This window comes from Pelophylax lessonae (genome assembly GCF_965119305.1).
Source record: "Pelophylax lessonae genome assembly, chromosome: 3".
Lineage (NCBI taxonomy): Eukaryota > Metazoa > Chordata > Amphibia > Anura > Ranidae > Pelophylax > Pelophylax lessonae.
In genome coordinates, this window is record NC_138770.1 from 289,677,329 (window position 1) to 289,701,766 (window position 24,438).

Genomic DNA, 24,438 nt, shown 5'->3' on the forward strand with positions numbered 1-24,438 from the left:
GCGCAAAGCTAGCCTTTTTGTTATTGATAATTTTAAAGAAAGTTTGGGGGTTTGCCTTACTTACTTTCATGACCTCACAATTCTTTATTTTTTTGCCATCCTGATTTCCTTATTACTACTTCTGTTGTATTCTTTGTGACCTTCAAATGATAAAAAAGTGTCTTTAGTTTTTAATTGTATGCCCTTTTCTTATTCTTGATGGCTTATTTTAACAATGGAAGTGAGCTACATAGATTCCTCCATCCAAACAAATGAGGTAGATGGAGGAATCCCTCCTGGAAGGATATTTTATTCTGACAGCAGGACTCGCTACTGTTAGAATACACTCATCGGCGTCTGCAGTCACTGATCGAGAAAAGCTCTCCAGCATGTCCCTTTGAATACCGTTGAGAAGGAATGGCCACACCCTGATCAAAATTTAGATCTGTCTATAATCAGCTTTAATTTATAAGAGTGGCTACTAAAATGGGAAAATTACCAATAAAATATTTTATAGCTTCACTTTTAAGACAATACCCTTGTCCAAATTATTGGTTCCAAGTCAATCAGAGTCAATCAGATCTGGTGTCTCAGTGGTGGGGCCTGAAAGTCTCCTCACCCAACATGTTTTTTTTTGTTTTTTTTTGAGGACAGCTTTTTGTGGCTTTTTTCTAATAACAAGTGCAATGTTTATATTAGGTAGAATTAGTATTCCTCTTGCATTACCTTTAATTACTTTTATTTATCATGAATGAGATAAGAAAGATGGGCTTTGGGTATCATCCATGACAAGTACATTGTTTAATAAGTAACAATGAAACACACCTGTTGCTTTTAGTTTAGATAGCATCCGTTTTTTTTTTTTTTTTTTTTATACAGTATCTCACAAAAGTGAGTGCACCCCTCACATTTTTTGTAAATTTTTTTAATATCTTTTCATGACAACACTGAAGAAATTACACTTTGCTACAATGTAAAGTAGTGAGTGTACAGCTTGTATAACAGTGTAAATTTGCTGTCCCCTCAAAATAACTCAACAGACAACCATTAATGTCTAAACCGCTGGCAACAAAAGTGAGTACACTCCTAAGTGAAAATGTCCCTAATTGGGCCTATTTCCCTCCCCAGTGTCATGTGACTTATTAGTGTTACAAGGTCCCAGGTGTGAATGGGGATCAGGTGTGTTAAATTTGGTGTTATCACTCTCACTGAAATATACTGGTCACTGGACGTTTAACATGGCACCTCATGGCAAAGAACTCTTTGAAGATCTGAAATAAAGAATTGTTGCTCTACATAAAGATGGCCTAGGCTATAAGAAGATTGCCAAGATCCTGAAACTGAGCTGCAGCATGGTGGCCAAGACCATACAGTGGTTTAACAGGACAGGTTCCACTCAGAACAGGCCTCGCCATGGTCAACCAAAGAAGTTGAGTAAATGTGCTCAGCATCATATCCAGAGGCTGTCTTTGGGAAACAGACGTATGAGTGCTGCCAGCTGCAGAGGTTGAAGGGGTGGGGGGGGGGGGGCGGTCAGCCTGTCAGTGCTCAGACCATATGTCACACACTGCATCAAATTGGTTTGCATGGCTGTCATCCCAAAAGGAAGCCTTTTCTAAAGTTGATGCACTAGAAAGCCCGCAAACAGTTTGCTGAAGACAAGCAGACTAAGGACATGGATTACTGGAATCATGTCCTGTCGTCTGATGAGACCAAGATAAACTTATATGGTTCAGGTGGTGTCAAGCGTGTGTGGCGGCAACCAGGTGAGAAGTACAAAGACAAGTGTGTCTTGCCTACAGTCAAGCATGGTGGTGAGAGTGTCATGGTCTGGGGCTGAATGAGCGCTGCCGGCACTGGGGAGCTACAGTTCATTGAGGGAACCATGAATGACAACATGTACTGTGACATACTGAAGCAGAGCATGATCTCCTCTCTTTGAAGACTGGGCCGCAGGGCAGTATTCCAACATGATAAGGACCCCAAACCCACCTTCAAGATGACCACTGCCTTGCTAAAGAAGCTGAGGGTAAAGGTAATGGACTCGCCAAGAATGTCTCCAGACCTAAACCCTATTCAGCATCTGTGGGGCATCCTCAAATGGAAGGTGGAAGAGCGCAAGGTCTCTAACATCCACCAACTCCGTGATGTCGTCATGGAGGAGTTAAAGAGGACCCCAGTGGCAACCTGTGAAGCTCTGGTGAACTCTATGCCCAAGAGGGTTAAGGCAGTGCTGGAAAATAATTGTGGCCACACAAAATATTGACACTTTGGGCCCAATTTGGACATTTTCACTTAGGGGTGTACTCACTTTTGTTGCCAGCGGTTTAGACATTAATGGCTGTGTGTTTAGTTATTTTGAAGGGACAGCAAATTTACACTGTTATACAAGCTGTACACTCACTACTTTACATTGTAGCAAAGTGTCATTTCTTCAGTGTTGTCACATGAAAATATATAATAAAATATTTACAAAAATGTCAGGGGTGTACTCACTTTTGTGAAATACTGTATATATAAAGTATAACAGTATATATATAACAGCTTCAACTCTTCTGGGATGGCTGTCCACAAGGTTTAGTAGAGTGTCTATGGGAATGTTTGACCATTCTTCCAGAAGCGCATTTGTGAGGTCAGGCGTTGTTGTTATTGATGTTGGAGAGAAGGTCTGGCTTTAATTCATACCAAAGGTGTTCTATCGGATTGAGGTCAGTCAAGTTCCTCCACTCCAAACTCACTCATCCATGTCTTTATGGACCTGGCTTTTTGCACTGGTCCAAATCATCTGGTGGAGGGTGGAATATGGTGTGTGGTTGTTTTCCAGGGGTTGAGCTTAGTCCCTTAGTTCCAGTGAAGGGAACTTCTTAAGGCTTTAGCATACCAAGACATTTTGAACAATTTCATGCTCCCAACATTGTGGTAACAGTTTGGGGAGGGCCCCTTTCTGTTCCAACATGACTGCTCACCAGTGTACAAAGCAAAGTCCGTAAAGACAGCGAGTTAAGGGTGGAGGAATTTGACTGGCCTTCACAGAGTCCTGACCTCAATCTGATAGAACACCTTTGGGATGAATTATGTGCGTGTAAAGGCAGGTGTCCCAATACTTTTGATATTATAGTGTGTGTTTATATATGTATATATGTATATATATATATATATATATATATATATATATATATATATATATATTATCATTTTTTTATTTTTTATTTATTTAGGACACAAAATGCAGGTAAGTACATGATAGAATAACGAGCGGCTGCGATATTACTGTAAAATAACCCCATACATCCAATGTATTATTGCACATTCTTTTATTACTTAGTCATGAAATTAGTGTAACAATAGTAGTAATACTATCTGATATCAAAGAACACGGCATAGGTCAAAATTGGGAAGAACAACAAATTTAAAACAAAGGATTTGTGGAGGTTCCCAATTTTAAAGTATATAAATATACATTTATTTTAACATTGGGTCTGCATAATTCAACCACTTGACCTCCAAAACATTAAATCCCCTTCATGACCAGGCCATTTTTTGCGATATATATATATGTGAACCAGTGCACAGATGCCATTCTGTAGCAGTAAAACTGCTATAGGGTGGACTTTATGTGGTTAAAGCCTATATCCAGCTCAAATTTTTTATTTTTATTTTTGGATAGAGTCAGGAAGAGTTAAAGTAGCTATGAACATGGTTTGGTGGTTGCCAGTACTACATTTAAGCGATCCTTAAGGGCGCTGCACTCCCTTGAAAGGAAAAGGGGAACGGTAATAAGCCCCCTTTTCCTCATGGGAGAGTGGCTGGGGAAATAGGTAGAATAGTTCACGAGGTGATTTTCCCTCCTTTTTTCCTCAGGTAAAGAGGGAGGGATTTTCTAGGTATCCTGAGGGAATAGAGGTAGTGGGCGTGACATTGCAGTGGTCAGAGCACCTATAGGAATAGGTTTAGGATAGAAGATTCTTGAGCCTTTTGAGACCCTATATAAGGTTGAGCTCTCCTCAGAGGGGCTCATTCGCCTCAGAAAATTCAGCAGTGTGAATTCCCCATCCCCCCCCCTTGTCGCGGCTGTTGAAATATTATATGGTGGTGTCACCTTTTGCTATAGCAAAAGGGGACGATTTTATATTTTATAAGTGGAAGTTGATGCTTTAAAGAGGTTGTAAACTCGAGAAAACATTTTTTTTTTTTTTACAACCTGAAAGAGAAATATATAATGAGCTAGTATGCATCGCATACTAGCTCATTATGAAATACTTACCTTACAACGAGCCCCCGCCGTGCCGTCCGCTCACCTCTATGACGGGCGACATGTCTAGTCGCCCGTCTTCCGGGATCGCGGCATCCGGCCATCCGATTGGCCGGAGCCGCGGTGACATCACTCCCGCGCACGCGCGCGGGAGCCGACAGTCACGGCACGGGGCTCTGAAGGAACGGCACGAGCGGCCGTTCCTTCATAGCGCATGCACCAGTGACGTCACTGGATGCATCGAAGGTAAATATCTCCTAAACGGTACAAGTTTAGGAGATATTTACAGTACCTATATGTAAGCCTTATTATAGGCTTACCTATAGGTACAACTTCCTGAAGAGGGTTTACTTCCTCTTTAAATTAGATTTTATTTATCCGGCCTGAGCTGTGGTGGCTAGGCTGTTGAGTGTGTTGAATTGTTTAATTATATATTTATTTATTGAAAGTTTCGAAAAGAAAATAAACTATAATAAACGGCCGCGGCCTATATTTTTCCAAATAATACAGGTGTCTGCTTTTTATTTATTTAAGTAAGTATTAGGATGTTATTGGATCCTGCCTACTGTCCCATATTGTGTGCACCGAAATATGTGACTTGTCATTTCTTATAGTTTTGAATAAAGTTGTTTTAAACAGCTCAGCAATATGTTCGTTTTCTTATCTCTTTATGAGTACTACCGATAATTGGGATGAGTTAGAACGGAGAATGTGAGTCAGGCCTTTTCGTCGACATCAGCGCCTGACCTCACAAATGCGCTTCTGGAAGAATGGTCTTCCCCAAAGAGTTGAAGCTGTTCTAGCTGCAAAGGGTGGGCCAACTCAATATTGAACCCTACGGACTAAGACTGGGATGCCATTAAAGTTCATGTGCGTGTAAAGGCAGGCATCCCAATATTTTAGGTAATATCGTGTATGAACATTTTTGTACATAAACCAATACAATCAGTGCAAAAACTGAAAATAAACAATACATTTACACATGTTATTGTTTACTGCCAGGCCGGTAGCTAATGCTTGTAAATTGACATTTATGTGGAAGAGGAAGGTTACTGACCCTGTCTTAGTGAATGTGCTCCTGGTTAAACCATTATGTATGGAGGCTGTAATGAGCCATCATGCTGTTGGAGCCTGTAAGAATCTCAGGGTCTGCTATTGTTATAGTTACCCCATTGTGTGTGACCGCTATCAATGCTGCCTTACTGTAAAGAGTCCACAATGATTGTGAACATTAACATGACATGTCTGTACATGTCTGCCTCTGTTTCTGTAGTCTCCTTGTTATAAAGGCAGGTGAGGCCAATAAACATGCTGAATTTCTTCACTATCAATTAGCTGCAATAAATCAGCGTGGGACACTATGTTTAACCATGCCTATGCATAGTCATGTAATGTTTATGAACATATAAAGCAGATGAACTTAAAAATGCATTACTCTAATGTTGCCGTCACACGTGTGCCTGGCCAAGGTGAGACAGCTGGTATTCAGTCAATAATGCATAATCTCAGGCTTGTGCAGCATCATGGTAAGCTACTATCTTTACTGGCGGCTGTCAAAGCTCACTTCTATAAAGCCATAAAACAATTTCAGGACTGAAGTACGTGGGAACATATGAGATAGCAGGATCCCAGCGCAATCAACAACTGAAGTATCTACACAGAGTTAATAAGTAAATGTTTGTGTACTTATTCCATGATAAGGCAATGCAAACTCTGATCTATACATAGAATGCCATGGGGATAGGCTGTTATGACATGGCAGACCAGCTTTTTATAAATTGCCACCAAGATTTCCAAAACTGCCTCCAAGATTTCTAAAACTGCCTATAGACTTACTAGGGTGGCTCCTTGTGTTTACATGATTTGCCCAACATTAGGGCAATATGTCTGCAGAGTGCTGTTTTGGTTGCCTCTGCTATCTTTACAAGTATATGTGATTGAATAGGCCAGGGAGCCCCCAAGCACGGGGCGGTTTTGGATTAGTAGAGGTTTTCTAAACTGTCAGATTGACTGTTCACATTGGCTATTGGGTTCAGTGGCCATCCTTGAAGTGGAACTTTTGTCGGAAAAGGAAGTCTTGCTAGATCACTTCAGGCTGGCCCCTTTTGCAGGCATAGCAATGTAAAACATTAAAATTAGTGCCCATACTGATTGAAACCCAGAAATACACTGTCTTCCCCTGCTCTGCACATGCTCAGTTGCTCTACATTTTTAGGCGCTGCTAAGTTTGTAGAAGCTGATCTGCTGGCATACCTAAAATGATTGTAAATTCTTGGGAAAAAAAAATAAAAACCTGTAAGACAAAGGCATAATGAGCTAGTATGCATCCCTCCGAAACGAAACCCTCCAGCGGCGCCCGCACACCACTGAGACAGCTGACATCTTTTCCAGTGTTTCTTCCGGGTTCGCGGGCTTAGGTGCTGTGAGTGGCTGGAGCCGCGATTTTATCACGCCTGCGCATGCATGCGTGAGCCGCCATTTATGGCATGGGTCTGGCAGGGTAAACTGGAAATTTGGAGCACATGTGCCGATAATGTCATCGGCCGCATGCACTCTGAATATCTTCTAAACTCTGTAGGTTTAGGAGATATTCACAGTACCTACAGTTAAGCTTTATTATAGGCTTACCTGTAGATACAATTAAAAAATAAGACTTCACTTCCACTTTAAAGTAAAATTAAACAGTTCTATCCTTTACAGCCATGGAAGCTGCTTATTTTTGGTCTACAACCCCCATGGTGCTGCACATGTGATCAGTTATTACACCAGCCATTTGATGGTTTGACAGTTTGGTTGAGGACACAAGCAAATGTGACAGTTAGCAATCCCAGCATTCCAGGAATGTACAATAAGGACCCTTTCACACATGCAGACCGTTTGTCCGCTTTTCGTCCATCCGTTGACAGATGAAAAACAGACATTAATGCATCTCTAGGAAAAAATGGATGTAAATGGATGAACATCCGTTTGTTTACATCTGCACACTTCCTTTTTTTTTTAACGGATCAAAACTCTACTTTTGTTCCGTTAACAAAAAAGAACGGAGGATAAACAGTTGCAAATTGACAAGCAGTCCATTGTTGCATCTGTTTTTGCATTGGTTGTTAGGGGCCGGCCTAACAACCAGTGACTCATCTCTGCTGTCAGCGGGCATTCTTGCTGACAGCAGAAAGCTGACAAAAGAAAAAAAATCTTATTGAATACAGCTACAGGGGTTGAGGAGGTAAGGCAGGACAGGAGAGGAGCAGTATATACAGTGAGGGGGCAGTCTGTACAGTCAGGCTCCCTCACTTGCCGGTGCTGACTGTCATTGTCGGCTTTAAATGTAATTCCAGACTCTTTTTTTCCTTTATAGCGCTGAGAACTTTGGAGCTGTCTTTCAGCCCCGCCACTAAAGTAAAAAAAGTGGCGGAGTCACCCAGTGACATCACCCACTGACCCATGCGCCTTTGTTTACTTTAGTGACAGGGCTGAATGACAGCTCCTTCTCAGTGCTATAAAGGAAAAAAAAGAGCCGGCAATTACATTTAAAGCCGACAATGACAGTCAGCATCGGCACGTAACGGAGTCGGTTTGTACAGACTGCCCCTCACTGTATATACTACTCTTCTACTCTTCTGCTCCTCTCCTGCACACACTGCCCCCCCCCCCTCACAAAGAGGACCTGTCACTTATATGCTATCACATAGGGGACTATTGTTCCCCTATGTGATAGCAACAAAATCATAAGAAAAAAAAAAAAAATTGAGCCTCCCCACCCACGCATGCAGTTTTATTGCTTGATATGTTGGGTATCTATTTACTTGGTGCAACTTCATCTTTTATATTTTACCAAAAATGGGTAAACTATTGTGTTTATGTGCCCTAAAATAACTTTTGTTTACTGAAATTTTGCATTTTATAAACCGTTGTGCTAATATCATGTGACATAATAAATTGAAACTACCCCAAATGTATTCTCTAGGGTGTCTTTTGTCAGAAAATATATAATGGTTGGGGGTTTTAAATAATCTTTATGACTAAAAATATTTTTCAATCATGTAAACCAAAAATATGAAATGGAAAAAATGGTTTACATACAATGGGCTCAGGTAGTTTAAGTGGATGTAAAAAACTGATGTAAAAACCTATGTAAACTGATGAAAAACCGATGTAACCAATCCATTTTTCTTTGAAAAAAACGCGACTAAACTGTTTAAACAAATAAAACGCCCATGTGAAAGGGGCCTAATTGTTTTTTGAAACCCTAAATGAATGGATTTAGTTTTGCATTATGATTTACTACAGTTCAGGGCAAAGGCTATCTAGAACCTTTAGGGCCCCGATGCAAGAAACCATGAAGTCCCCCTCGAAAAAAGCATGATTTTGATTCATTTTTTTTTTTTTTAATATAAAATAGTAAAACATTTCTGTTTCTGATTTCAACTCACAGTTACTGTGGCGGTGGTGGTGGTGAGATAAGGATGACATCAGTGGCAGTGGTGGTTGGATAGGGATGACATCAGGGGTGGTTTCTATAGGGATGACATCAGTGGTGGTGGGATAGGGAAGACATCAGTAGTGGTGGGATAGGGAAGACGTCAGTGGTGGTGAGATAGGGAAGACTTCGGTGGTGGTGGGATAGGGAAGACATCAGCGGTGGCATAGGGATAAAGATGACAGTGGGATGGGGATAACAGTGGTGGTGGTGAGATAGGAATGACAGTGTTGTTGGTGGGATAGGGATGACAGTGTTGTTGGTGGGATAGGGATGACAGTGGTAATGGTGGGATAGGGATGACATCAGTGGCAGTGATGGTGTTGGGATAGAAATTACATCAGTGGTGGTGGGATAGGGATGACATCAGTGGCAGTTGTGGGGATAGGGATGACATCAGTGGCTGTGAGGATAGGGATGACACCAGTGGCAGTGGTGGGATAGGGATGAGATCAGTGGCAGTTGTGGTGGTGGGATAGGGATGACATCAGGGGCAGTGGTGGTGGTGGGATAGGGATAACATCAGTGGCAGTGGTGGTGTTGGGATAGTGAGGACGTAAGGGGTGGTGTTGGGATAGGTATGAAATCAGTGGTGGTGTTGGGATAGGGATGAGATCAGTGGCATGGTGGGATAGGGATGACATCAGTGGCAGTGGTGGTGGTGGGATAGGGATGACATCAGTGGTCGTGGGATAGGGATGACATCAGTGGCAGTGGTAGTGTTGGGATAGGGATGACATCAGTGGTTGTGTTGGGGATAGGGATGACATCAGTGGCGGTGGGGATAGGGATGACATCAGTGGCGGTGGGGATAGGGATGACATCAGTGGCAGTGGTGGGGTAGGGATGAGATCAGTGGCAGTTGTGGAGGTGGGATAGGGATGACATCAGTGGTGGTGTTGTGATAGGGATGAGATCAGTGGCGTGGTGGGATAGGGATGACATCAGTGGCAGTGGTAATGGTGGGATAGGGAAGACATCAGTGGTCGTGGGATAGGGATAACATCAGTGGCAGTGGTGGTGTTGGGATAGGGATGACATCAGTGGTGGTGTTTGGATAGGGATGACATCAGTGGTGGTGTTGGGATAGGGATGAGATCAGTGGCGTGGCGGGATAGGGGTGACATCAGTGGCAGGGGTGGTGGTGGGATAGGGGTGACACCAGTGATTGAGAGATAGGGATGACATCAGTGGCAGTGGTTTGGATAGGGATGACATCAGTGGCATGCTGAAAGACCCATCCATGACCCATCTTCAGTGTTCTGACTGGGTTAAGAAGGTTCTCATCCAAGATTTTACAATACATGGCCACGTCCATTGACCCTTCAATGTGGCAAAGTCGGTCTGTACCTTTAGCAGAGAAACAGCCCCAAAGCATCATGTTTTCACCTCCTTGCTTGACTGTAGGGATGGTGTTCTTAGGATTATAGTCAGCATTTTTCCTCCTCCAAAACACAGGGAGTCCCCCTCCTCAAGAAGGCACATAAACAGTCATGCAAATGAACATCTAAATGATTCAGAGAAGGATTGGGAGAAAGTGCTGTGGTCAGATGAGACCAAAATTTAGCTATTTGGCATTAACCTGACTCGCCGTGTTTGGAGGAAGAAAAATAGAGCCGGTTCACACACCCCTGGGGCGGCCACAGTCCTCACTAAAAAAGGGTCCTGTGCGTCTCTGGCTCAGTTTCAGGCAAAAATTCAGACCTGATTCGCACCTGAAATGGAGAACAGGGATGCACCGAACCCCCTGCTCCGAGCTGCGGCCATAGCTAGTGTGAACCCCGCCTTAAACCCAGATAAATGGGTCATTTTTGAGGTCCCCGAAACACATTGGGGTTGTTTTACTAAAATTAGAGAGTGCAAAATCCAATCAACTTCCAGTTTTATAGTGAAAACTTAATTAAACAAACAAAAGCTAGAAGCTAATTGGCTACCATGCACAGCTGCACCAGATTTAGCACTCTCTAGATTTAGTAAATCAACCCCTCTAGCTCCATCCTTTATCCTAATTTGTTTAGGAATAAATATACTGTATACCTAGACAATGAATTCCATGTTTGGTCCTTATTTTTTAGATCAAGATGTTCTGAAAGAGGCTTGAGAAAAATGTGTTTTCATCACAAGTAAGATCTAATGCTTATTATAATGCAAGATTTATATAGCGCCAACAGTTTGCTCAGTGCTATACAATAAAAAGGAGTACAGTTACAATATAATTTAAAAGAAGGGGGTTTGGAGGGGTCTGGTGGTGGGAGCTTACAATCTAAAAGGCAAGGGCAAATTATATGAATCGTAGTGACTGTGTGGGTAGGAGTTGATGGAGAAAGCAAAATTTCAGTTGTTAGATGGCGGGTGGGATAGGCTTCCCTGAAGAGATGAGGTTTCCAGGATCACCTAAAGTCAGATAGATTGTGAGATACACAGATTGGGGTGGGGAGTTTCGAGAGGGGGGGAAAGGCTCTGATCCTGGAGGTGAGCATAGGAAGTAGCGATGAGGGAATCAGAGAGCAGGACCAAAGAGGATGGGTTGTGTGATATTTGAAGACCAGGTTTGTGATTTAGCTGTTGGCAGTGTTGTGGATGACTTAGTATATTGTTATTTTATTTTTCAGGTGAGCACAATCCAGTGGAGGGATTGGCAGAGAGGGGTGGCCGATCCTAGGTTCAGTATCAGTTTTTTGAAAGACTGAGTTTTAAGAAGCAGTATGACCAGTGGCGTAGCGTGGGTTGTCAGCACCCGGGGCAAGGCAAGTAATTTGCGCCCCCTAACCCGACTTTGAGGTCACAAAAGTGTGAAAGGGGCCTTCAGTTATCAAGGTATAGTGTGCCCCCTTTCAATGCAGAGTGACCAGCGTTCCCCCTTTCAATGCAGAGTGACCAGCGTTCCCCCTTTCAATGCAGAGTGACCAGCGTGCCCCCTTTCAATGCAGAGAGACCAGCGTTCCCCCTTTCAATGCAGAGAGACCAGCGTTCCCCCTTTCAATGCAGAGAGACCAGCGTGCCCCTTTCAATGCAGAGTGACCAGCGTGCCCCCTTTCAATGCAGAGTGACCAGCGTGCCCCCTTTCCATGCAGAGAGACCAGCGTGCCCCCCTTCAATGCAGAAAGATCATCGTGCCCCTTTCAATGCAGAGAGATTGGCGTGCCCCCTTTCCATGCAGAGAGACCAGCGTGCCCCCTTTCCATGCAGAGAGACCAGCGTGCCCCCTTTCCATGCAGAGAGACCAGCGTGCCCCCCTTCAATGCAGAGTGACCAGCGTGCCCCCTTTCAATGCAGAGAGACCAGCGTGCCCCCTTTCAATGCAGAATGACCAGCGTGCCCCCTTTCAATGCAGAATGATCAGGGTGAGATGGCATAGGCGAGGCTTGGCTTGCAACGCCACCCCACCCTACACCAATGGACAGGTGAGGCATAGTCCAGCCCCGCTCCGCCATTTCCAGCCATAGGGCGCGCTGGACTTATCCCAGCCTAAAGATGGAGGCAGCCACAGACAGTGTGTGAACTGTGTATGTCAGAGTCAGACAGACAGAGTGACACTGCAGATGCGCCCCCCCAGATGTTGCGCCCGGTGCGGCCGGCCCCCCCTGCACCCCCCACGCTACGCCACTGAGTATGACATCCATAGTGATATGTCAGTTAGTAATTTATTGATGTGCAAGAAGAGTGAAGTGGTGAGCAGTAGGGAGATAGATTTAAGGGTGATCAGCATTGAAATGATATTGGAAGCTATGTAAGGATAATTACAGACTAAGGAAAGAGGTACAGGTAAAGAATAGAAAGGGATGAAGGACAGAGCCTCGGGAAACCTTATGGATGGAGGAACTGGAGAGGAAAAAATAGATATGTAGGTGACACTGAGGGGACACTTAGACAGAAACTGTAGGACAGGGATCCTCAAACTACGGCCCTCCAGCTGTTGCAGAACTACACATCCCATGAGGCATTGTAAAACTCTGACATTCACAGACATGACTAGGCATGATGGGAATTGTAGTTCCTGAACAACTGGAGGGCCGTAGTTTGAAGACCCCTGCTGTAGGAGAACCAGGAAAGAGCAGAGGCCAGGAGAGAAGGAGTGGACAGTGGGTGTTTTAGAGAAGGAGCGAGTGGTGCACATATATAGAAAAGGGAGTTGGGGAGGGGGCTAAGAAAAGAGAGAATGAGAAAGAGGTAACATGTTCAAAAGCACATTGTTTGAATCCCTTATAAGGCACAGAAGCAGCATGATATAGGTGCAGTGGTGGGATTCAGCCGGTTCGCACCGGTTCCATAGAACCGGTGGCTAACTTTCTGCAAGTTCGCAGAACCGGCTGAATCCCTCTGCGCGTCTGAGGACGTGCAGGACAATTGAATGTCCCGCGCTCGGGCAGACGTGGCGGCCGGGGGCGGAGCAGTGCGCCCGACCCGCCCATTCTGTGACAATAGCGAATGAGAATTCGCTATTGTCACATGATCCTCCTCCTGGCCAATCAGGGAGCGGGTCCTCCCGCTTCCTGATTGGCCGAAAGGCAAACACCGTGCCATTGGACGAGGAGGAGGCGCCGCGGGAGGACTCGGAGACGCGGGGAGCCGAATGCGAGACCGTCCGTGAGGTAAGTGCATGGGTCTCGCGGGGATCGCTGGCACTCTGCAATTGGGGGCAATGTTGTGGCTGGCGCTCTGCAATTGGGGGCAATGTGGCTGGCGCTCTGCAATTGGGGGCAATGCTGTGGCTGGCGCTCTGCAATTGGGGGCAATGTTGTGGCTGGCACTCTGCAATTGGGGGCAATGTTGTGGCTGGCACTCTGCAATTGGGGGCAATGCTGTGGCTGGCACTCTGCAATTGGGGGCAATGTTGTGGCTGGCGCTCTGCAATTGGGGGCAATGCTGTGGCTGGCACTCTGCAATTGGGGGCAATGCTGTGGCTGGCACTCTGCAATTGGGGGCAATGTTGTGGCTGGCGCTCTGCAATTGGGGGCAATGTGGCTGGCGCTCTGCAATTGGGGGCAATGTTGTGGCTGGCACTCTGCAATCATTGGGGGCAAAGCTGTGGCTGGCGCTCTGCAATTGGGGCAATGTTGTGGCTGGCGCTCTGCAATTGGGGGCAATGTTGTGGCTGGCGCTCTGCAATTGGGGGCAATGTTGTGGCTGGCACTCTGCAATCATTGGGGGCAATGCTGTGGCTGGCGCTCTGCAATTGGGGGCAATGCTGTGGCTGGCACTCTGCAATTGGGGGCAATGTTGTGGCTGGCGCTCTGCAATTGGGGGCAATGCTGTGGCTGGCCCTCTGCAATTGGGGGCAATGTTGTGGCTGGCGCTCTGCAATTGGGGGCAATGCTGTGGCTGGCACTCTGCAATTGGGGGAAATGCTGTGGCTGGCGCTCTGCAATTGGGGGCAATGTTGTGGCTGGCACTCTGCAATCATTGGGGGCAAAGCTGTGGCTGGCGCTCTGCAATTGGGGCAATGTTGTGGCTGGCGCTCTGCAATTGGGGGCAATGTTGTGGCTGGCGCTCTGCAATTGGGGGCAATGTTGTGGCTGGCACTCTGCAATCATTGGGGGCAATGCTGTGGCTGGCGCTCTGCAATTGGGGGCAATGCTGTGGCTGGCACTCTGCAATTGGGGGCAATGCTGTGGCTGGCGCTCTGCAATTGGGGGCAATGTTGTGGCTGGCGCTCTGCAATCATTGGGGGCAATGCTGTGGCTGGCGCTCTGCAATTGGGGGCAATGATTGGGGGCAATGCTGTGGCTGGCACTCTGCAATGATTGGGGGCAATGCTGTGGCTGGCACTCTGCAATGATTGGGGGCAATGCTGTGGTCACTGTGCATTGAAAGGGGGGCACACTGGTCTCTCTGCATTGAAAGGGGGGCACGCTGGTCACTGTGCATTAAAGGGGGCATGTACACTGGTCACTGTTCATTGAAAGGGGGGCACGCTGGTCACTGTGCATTGAAAGGGGGGCACGCTGGTCTCTCTGCATTGAAAGGGGGGCACGCTGGTCATTGTGCATTAAAGGGGGCATGTACACTGGTCACTGCATTGAAAGGGGGCAAGCTGGTCACTGTGCATTAAAGGGGGCATGTACACTGGTCACTGCATTGAAAGGGGGCACGCTGGTCACTGTGCATTGAAAGGGGGCATGCTGGTCTCTGTGCATTGAAGGGGGCATGTACACTGGTCACTGTGCATTGAAAGGGGGCACGCTGGTCACTGTGCATTGAAAGGGGGCACGCTGGTCTCTGTGCATTAAAAGGGGGAACGCTGGTCTCTCTGCATTGAAAGGGGGAACGCTGGTCACTGTGCATTGAAAGGGGGAACGCTGGTCATTCTGCTGGGAAAGTCGGAACTGGTTACTAAAATTTTTGAATCCCACCACTGTATAGGTGTGCAATGTGAAACACACATTGCAAGCTGGGACTGTAATCTACGCATTGCATTGAACATCCATGTACAGTTTGATAGCTAGCTTAGGGGATCACATTCGCTATGTTCTTATGTGATCATAAAATGCAAATATTCCATAGTGATTTATCCAGCTCTTGTAATTTTTCCCTTTAGTAAAGCAGGCTCAAAGTGTTACTTTTATGTATGTAGTTTATTTTTTTTCCAATGTTAATGTACTGGCAACCAGTACAAAGCAAACAGTACAATGGGTCATCAGCCTGGCTCTGAAGACCAGTGACTGGCACACATAGTTACCTACAATGATTTATAAGTAGAATTTGTTCACTTCATGAGGCCTGTATTTACTTAAACCTCAGAGGACTGTGTCAGTGAGAAAGAATTTATGATACACCATTGTTTGCTTGTGTAGAAAGGTCTCAAAACAGGGATGAGCAGAATTTTATAGAAACCTCAAACTGTTAATCTTTCAAAACACCACTTTGGACTTATTTAAAGAAATATTTTTGAAAGAGCACAACATCCCATCACATTTTGTGTTTATTTTGCTTTTTTTTTTTTTTTTTTTTTTTGCTTTTGATATGGGTTTTTCTTGATATTCTTGATATTATATAGCAATGTGTATACTATAAATTACACTATTTATTGCAGATTTTCATAGCACTGCTCCAACAATATTTTTCCAATATCCCAATATTTGGGACCTTCAGTAGTAAAAGAAGTTTTTTTAAGATAATGATGTGCTTAAATGGCTTCTTAACAAGAAATCAGTCATTACAAACAATGCAAATCAGCCTAGCAGTGAACCTTTTTTTTTTTTTTAATAACAGTAAACTTTAGGTTTAACAAAACCAAACAATCAGCAGTGGTACATCCACTCCAAAGGAGTAGTAGTTGCAGAAAGGGACAATACAGTGGTCGAACTAGGAGTTACGACAGACATTAGGTAGGAACATATGTGATACAAGTACAAAAGCATACATACACCCACAAAAGGAGATACCAATGTATCATCAACTCGGCTCAGGCAGCGGGGGGGGGGAATCTTTAGCCCACAATTGAGTATTGGTCAAGCTACCAAGGCAGTAGAGAGGGAAGGGGAGAGGAAGGGAGGGAAGGAAGAGGAAAGGGGAAGAAGAACCAGTGGGGTAATCCTATTAAGGCGGCAGAGGAAAAAAACATAGAGATACCATGAATAAAGTGACCTTCTGGATATAATAAATTCCAAACCCACTTCAAAGACAGCTGTCTCGCCCTTAAGCAATCTGCCCATATTTTATGAAACAGGTAGTTTTTATATACGTCAGTTTATAATGTGGTAGGCTACATTGACTAGGGTCCTCCATTGTTGTACAGTCAAAGGGTCAGCTTTTTTCCATTGAAGCAAGATCATTTTCCTGGCATAGAAGGCTGTGTAAATACAAATACATTTTTTGGATTGGAAGGCCTCAATAGTGTCACGAGTACCCAGTAAAAAGGGCACAGGGTCTTGAGAGACCCGTATTTTACTAATTAAATTAATATCCTCAACCACTGCATTCCAGAACTCCTGCACTCCTGGGTATGACCAGACCATATGAAAGAATGTGTCTGGGTCAGAGCGACATTTAGGGCAAACCACCTCTCTGAGGGCATATATTCTCTATATTTGAACAGGGGAGTAATAAACTCAATGTAAAAATTTGAGTTGAGTAAATCTGTCTTGCAAATAATAAACAACAATAAATATTGCTGGATGCCCTCTTCCCAATCGTCATCAGCCAAGGTAGGTATATCAGTTTTCCAAACAGAGAAGAGCTGCGACATCGATAACAGACAAGGCCACCAGTAGTACGTCATCCACATCTCTGAGATATAATAAGGTATCGTCAGCATAGAAAGAAACCTTTTCCTTTAGCGGACCTTTCGTTATCCCATGAACATCTGGGGAGGAATGAAGAAGAATGGCCAAGGGCTCGATAGCTAAAGCAAATAACCCAGGGGAGAGTGAACACCCCTGTGTTGTTCCCCACTAGAGACGAAAAGTAGAAGTAGAAGTACCTGACTAAAAGAAACTAAATGTACCTGTACGTATTCAAGCCGTCGGAGATGTGTATAAGGTCTGTACCCAAGAAATAAAGTTAGGACCAAATCCAAAGCAGCGTAATATTGCCCACAGGTTTTCCCGTTCAATGGAATAAAAAGCTTTTTCGCCCTCTATAGAGGCAATCGCGTTAAACTGGGTTATGTAGTTAGTAGTTAGTAAAGTCTCCAGAGGTTGATATCTGTGAGCAGTGAACCTTTTTAAGCAGTTATAGACCTTAATTTATCTACAGAGGGCTGATTTATAGGTTGTAAACATTAGAATGTAGGTGCTGTTGCACTTACTATTAAAAAATACAAAATTAATTTTAAAAAACTTTCCTGCGAGCATACAACATGAGATGCCAGCTATGGCCTTCATTAGTCATTGACAACTCCAACTGTTATCCAACTGTCCAGTGATTTTGCCTGCCCTGTACTGAGACTGCCTATTAGGAACTGATACTACACTTTATCACTACTAGACTAGTCTTACTTGTATTGGCACCACTGCTGGCAAAAACCCAGTAGCCAACTCAGCCCAAGATATTTGTATTATTTACCTTACCCATTCCAAAGCCGGTCATACAGGTGGCATTTTTATGGCTATTGCAGTCGCTTCTACTGTACTATATTTGAAAACCCATGCAATCAAACTGTAAAATCAGTTGTTTTCAATGATCACAAGGAGATGGAATTTAAACTGCCTTGATCAAAGCCAGCAAAAAGATCTGATTGCTTTCAATGGAATTGCTGCAGTTTTTGTTTCTGGATTCAATTGATTTTGTTAAAAACCTGTACTAAGGCTATAAATCAAGACATATATATCGTTGTATAATGACAAAACTCCATTGCTACAAATTCTATGTACTGTACATTCACTTTTTTTCTAAAGTCTTTTTGTTCTTTCAGCCTTGTCTAGCACATCAGTTTAGGAAGACCCTTTCTGTAAATTGACTGTATTTTGTATTACAGGTTAATTATCCGCAGGAAAGAATAACTGCATATAGATAATATTTTCACACCAAACCTCAGGTAAAGCATCTGGTTAAGTGCAGGGTGGGGCCTGTAGAGATAAAGGCAGTTAGCAAGAGACCTATGGATTTCAGGTAGTGTTGCAATGTAAATGATTAAAGTCAGACAGCAAGAAAAGGCTTTATCTCCCCTGTGTGCTCTCCATTACACCTGACAAACATAGGCAGCTCACCTGAAAAAAAAAGAGCAAACCTCATCTACTTTCCCGTGGGAATTGAACTCTGTTGGGATAACCCCTGAACTTGGCTGCTTCTCTACCTGTAAACAGAAAAAATATTCCCTTGTGATATTAGCGGCATGTTGTCCTTTTTATTGAGACAAGATTAGAGCTTTTTTTTTTTTTGTTAAAGATAACAATGAAAACTTTAAGTTTTGGCTGTAAGTTTGTTGTAATCCATGTTACAGATCACTATGAAATTCGCCAGCATCCTGTCATAATTCTATCCCTTAATTATTAAACCTAAAGGTGAAGTGAACTCCAAATTGAACAAATAATAAGCATTGGACCTATTGCCTGAGATTTTGTTAACTTGGGTCTCAACGGTTGTGTTTTCTAAAGTGGTCAGCACATACCTAAATAGAGAGAAGATTAAATATTTACTATAAAGGAGTCAATTTTTATAGCCCAAATTACCTATTTTTTATTCTACCACCTGTGATTTGATATGTATATAAATTATGATTTTGATTGTTTTGGTCTATTCTGTGTTTTACTGGCTACAGGATTGACTGCTTCCCCTGTCTGTCTGGAAAGATTCTGGAAGATAGTGGGCCGGATAAGTCAAATCAGCACCTGAATATTTATGGAGCCCTGGCCAATCCCTTGGAAGAAGTGCCCAGATGGTGGCTGGGAAGGTGCATAAATATTCTGAGACTGAGAGCAGAGGATCTTTTTTCCCAGAGGAGGAGATCGCAGCCTGGAGGCCTGTTGCCCTCCTGGCCAAGCTTGCCATGTGCCTTCTGTTCATTGAAGTCCCAGCTAGACTAGCTGTGGGGCCTATTCTGCTGAAAGTTGCTGGAGCTGACAGAGGGACTTTCATCTGGGGATCTGGTCTGGTGTCACTGGAAAAGATGTCTGGAAGATATTGGCATCCAACTATCCAAGGACATTAGTGAGTACAGAGTGCAAGATCCATGAGCATTCTGTAACTAATGTAATATTGTTTTAATGCTAAACTATAGTAGCATGACTGATTATGTTCCCAAACACAGTAAAACAAAAAGCAAGTATAGTCTGGCGCTAGTAAAATCAATTTTAATATGGTGAAATGTCCATCACAATCCTTAAGTCCTTAAATATTGCTTCTGTTATCACAGTCCTTAAATATTGCTTCTGTTAAAAGCAAGGTAAAAGTCCTCAAATACAGGGCCAGCCTTGTAAGGGGGAGTCAAAGCAATCTCCAAACATGCAAAAAGAGAGAAAATACAGGTGCCTTTTACTGTAGATTGAATATGAGATTTATTCCAAACACAATGAATATTAGTATCCTCCAGGATAAACAAACTTTATTTAAGAAAACTTGGAACCCCTGGATAACACATCTACAAACCTATTTGATCCTGGGGTTGTCATAGGCACATGGGTGTTGAGCAGAGTGGAACACTCTCTACCCCTTACTACCTACTTCTCTCCTTTTTCTTCGTGTTCCCTTCTATCTCTATGTGTGTGATTTATACAGAATGCTGTTACGTTTTTGTTTTTTTTTTATAGATTACTTTCTGACTTTTGCGAGTAAAGGTTCCTCAACCACTATCATGTGAAACCTACCAGTCTTGGTGCCACCTGTCCAATGCCTTAACTTGGGATAATGTGTTAGAGTGCTTATAATTCTTCTGTGAATGTCAACCGGATATGATTGTATTTTTTTATGGTTTTACTCCTGGGTATGACCAGACCATATGAAAGAATGTGCCTGGGTCAGAGCGACTTCTTCTTCACGCCCCGGAAGAAATCTAACATTGGACGAAACTCCGCGTTGGGCGGGACCTGTTATGCGGGACGTCACTATTGAGTGAAGCAGCGGTCATCTCGTTGGCGGTCAAACTTTTCCTGGCAGTTAAGCTCTTTTTACTCTTATTACCTGTAAGCAGTTATTTGGCATAAGAAAATAAATGGTGGTTCATTAGGTGTTGCACTATGGGTTTATATGAGTGATCAGTCTGCCTTGTACCATCTGTTTGGAGTCATACCTAATTGGCTTGATCCTGAAATTGCTGAGGATTTCTGGAGGAGCAGTTTGGTGGATCCTTTGAGCCTTCTTTTATTAGTGGGACGGTAAGCGGCAGTGTGATTGGGGTCACTCTCTCTTTTTGGTGGTGGTGGCACTTCAAGGAGACCAATCAGCTGGACCCTACCTATACCTGGACTTTTTATATAGCGCTGCTTTTCAATTTTAATAAAGCACCTGAACCAGATGGCCTACATCCATGTGTCCTCAGAGTTGGGCTCTGCTATTTCAAAGCCATTGTTTCAAATTTTTAGAGACTCTTTAATCACTGGCTCTGTACAACTAAAGAGTAGGGCTAATGTAGGGCTAATGTGGTGCTTACATTTAAAAAGGGATCAAAATCTTTATCAAATAACTACAGACTTTTTATTCAACTTTTATAGTAAGAGGAATACTTGAGAGTTTGATAAAATACCACATAGAAGAGTTTTTGCTCGAAAACAATATTTTAAACAAAAGAGAGCTATGGATTCATGAAAGACTGAAGTTGTCAGGCAAATACTGTCATTATCATTCGTTTCATCCTCACCATCACTTATCTCACTTTCCCCACTACTTTACATTATCATCATCATCTCTGTATCATCATCCCCATCACTTTCCTTAATTGTCCTCATTGTAATCCTCTTTGCTGTCATCACAATCGTTACCATCCTTATTATTATTATTATCATCCCCACTATTATGTACTTTCTATACTGCCATCATCATGATCAGCATTATCCTCACCATCATCATTATTATCCCCCCTTCATCATCTTCATCTTTATTTTCTATACTGTCATCACCATCTTTAGCATCATCATACTAATCCTCATTTTAATCATTTTTACTGTCATCACCAAGATCATCATCATCCACATCGTATCGTATCCTCTATACTGTCATAATCATCCTAATCATCAATATACTCATCCCTATCATTTTCTGTATCATCATCCTCACCATCACTTTCCCATTACTTTACATTATCATTGTCATCTCTGTCCTCATCATCCTTACATCATCATCCTTATCATTAACCTCTCTACTGTCACCACCATCATCATTATCAGTATCATTGCAGTTTTTACTCTCCTTCCATATTCCTCATCACTTGTCTTTTTCATCTTCCTCTTCTTTAATGTCATCACCATCCTTACCATCACTTTTACCACTTTCCCATTACTATACTTGATCCTGTTATCTCTGTCCTTACCATCCTTTATTATCATCCCTAACACTGTCATACCTATCCTTATCATCCCTCACCATCACTTTCTTACTCTCCTTCTATCATCTCTATTATCCTCTTTACTGTCATCCTCCTCATGATGATCATTCTCGCCTACTCTTTTCTAATTCTTGCCTCTTCTCCTTACTTTACATTGTCATCCTGAATCCCAATCCTTACTCTTCCAATCCATTCCCCCCAGCTTCACATGGAGTGATGTGATGTAATAGTACTCACCTAGTGGGGCCCATTGCAGGCGGGAGGAGCCGCTGGGAGGGTCCTTATTTGGCAGCACAGGAGGAGGAAGATGGCACCCCACATCACTGATCACCCGGTCGGGTCACTCTGCACCAATCTCTGTGGGTTGGGCAAGATCAAGGGCTGTGATATGTCACTCTCGAGGGAGAAGGGGCAGGATGTTTGGGGAGGGTGGGCATGTGTCCCCAGGGATTGTAGCCAGTGGCTCTCCTTTAGGTCATAAAGGGGGTGAAAAGGATCGGGATTCAGATTTTAACTCCCCTGGCTGCCTAAGCAGCATTATGGCTGCGTGAACCTCCCAGGGCATGGGCGCGGTGGCATCCCCCTCATTGCAGTCCCCAGGGCACATCTCCCCCCTGCCCCCCCCTCCCTAATTTCAGCCCTATTTATACATGATGTCTCCAGCTTACAAGCTGACCTTAATGCACTATTTAACTGGGCTATTATGTGGCAAATTAGGTTTAATGTTGAAAAATGTAAAGTCACGCACTTGGGAGCCAAAAACATGCATGCATCATACATTCTAGGAGTACAACCGGGGGAGTCAGTGGTTGAGAAGGACCTAGGTGTTCTGGTAGAATATACAGTATACTTAAAAATAGTGTGTAATGGCAAACTGCAATTTTAAACAGGTATATACTCTAGTGAGAGAGAGACATCATTCTGCCCCTGTACAGATCATTAGTAAGACCTCATCTGGAATATTAAGTACAGCTTTGGGTACCAGTTTACAAAATTTATCAGAAAACTGAAGAAAGTGAAGAGAAGGGAAACCAGACTGATAAGAGGCATAGAAGAACTCAGCTAGGAGGAAAGATTAGCTGAACTGAATTTATTCTCTTCTAAGAAGAGGTGAAGAAGGAGATATGATCATCATGTATAAATACATATAGTGAACTTGGTGTAGAGTTATTCAATTTAAAGTCATCATAAATGAAAAGAGGCCACTCGTAACGTTTGGAGAAAAAAAAAAGGCAACCTCGACATACAGAAAGGCTTCTACATAGTAAAAGCTATGAAAAAGTGGACTAGACTCCCTCAAGAACTAGTTCTAGCCAGCTCAGTAGATTGTTTTTGAAAGAGCATAATGCACTCCTAAATGAACAAAACATAACTGGATATTAAAATGTATGGGTAATACATCCAGTAATCGTTGATTCAGAGAATATCTGATTGCCTTCTAAGGGATCAGGAAGGAATTTAGTTTTCTCCCGCTGGAGCAAATTGGGCCATGCTTTATAGTTTTTTGCCTTCCTCTGGATCAACAGTGGGTAAAAGATATATGGTGATTTCCTATTTTTCTACTTTATATTCTTTTTTTGGTTGAACTGGATGGTCTTTTTTAGCCTAACTATGTATGCAACTATGTAAGAGTGGCTTCAAGAATACAAAAAAAATAAAAACACTGGGACTTTTCTCGGTACACTTAAGTCATGAAAGTATGCAAAATACATCAAATATCTGTCATAAAATGTTTGCACTTTATTTACATTGCATAGAACCCTTAATATTTAAAACAACATATCAAAGCTGGTAGTTCAATTGCATGTCCACATTTTCCTAAATTATTTTTTAACAACATATGACCATTGTTAATTTATCCTGGACTAATATTTCTTAACAAGTATATACAGTGGGTACGGAAAGTATTCAGACCCCCTTAAATTTTTCACTCTTTGTTATATTGCAGCCATTTGCTAAAATCATTTAAGTTCATTCTTCTTCCTCATGAATGTACACATAGCACCCCATACTGACAGAAAAACACAGAATTGTTGACATTGTTGCAGATTTATTAAAAAAGAAAAACTGAAATATCACATGGTCCTAAGTATTCAGACCCTTTGCTCAGTATTTAGTAGAAGCCCCCTTTTGATCTAATACAGCCAGGAGTCTTTTTGGGAAAGATGCAACAAGTCTTTCACACCTGGATTTGGGGATCCTCTGCCATTCCTCCTTGCAGATCCTCTCCAGTTCTGTCAGGTTGGATGGTAAACGTTGGTGGACAGCCATTTTTAGGTCTCTCCAGAGATGCTCAATTGGGTTTAAGTCAGGGCTCTGGCTAGGCCATTCAAGAACAGTCACGGAGTTGTTGTGAAGCCACTCCTTCGTTATTTTAGCTGTGTGCTTAGGGTCATTGTCTTGTTGGAAGGTAAACCTTCGGCCCAGTCTGAGGTCCAGAGCACTCTGGAGAAGGTTTTTGTCCAGGATATCCCTGTACTTGGCCGCATTCATCTTTCCCTCGATTGAAACCAGTCGTCCTGTCCCTGCAGCTGAAAAACACCCCCACAGCATGATGCTGCCACCACCATGCTTCACTGTTGGGACTGTATTGGACAGGTGATGAGCAGTGCCTGGTTTTCTCCACACATACCGCTTAGAATTAAGGCCAAAAAGTTCTATTTTGGTCTCATCAGACCAGAGAATCTTATTTCTCACCATCTTGGAGTCCTTCAGGTGTTTTTTAGCAAACTCCATGCGGGCTTTCATGTGTCTTACACTGAGGAGAGGCTTCCGTCGGGCCACTCTGCCATAAAGCCCCGACTGGTGGAG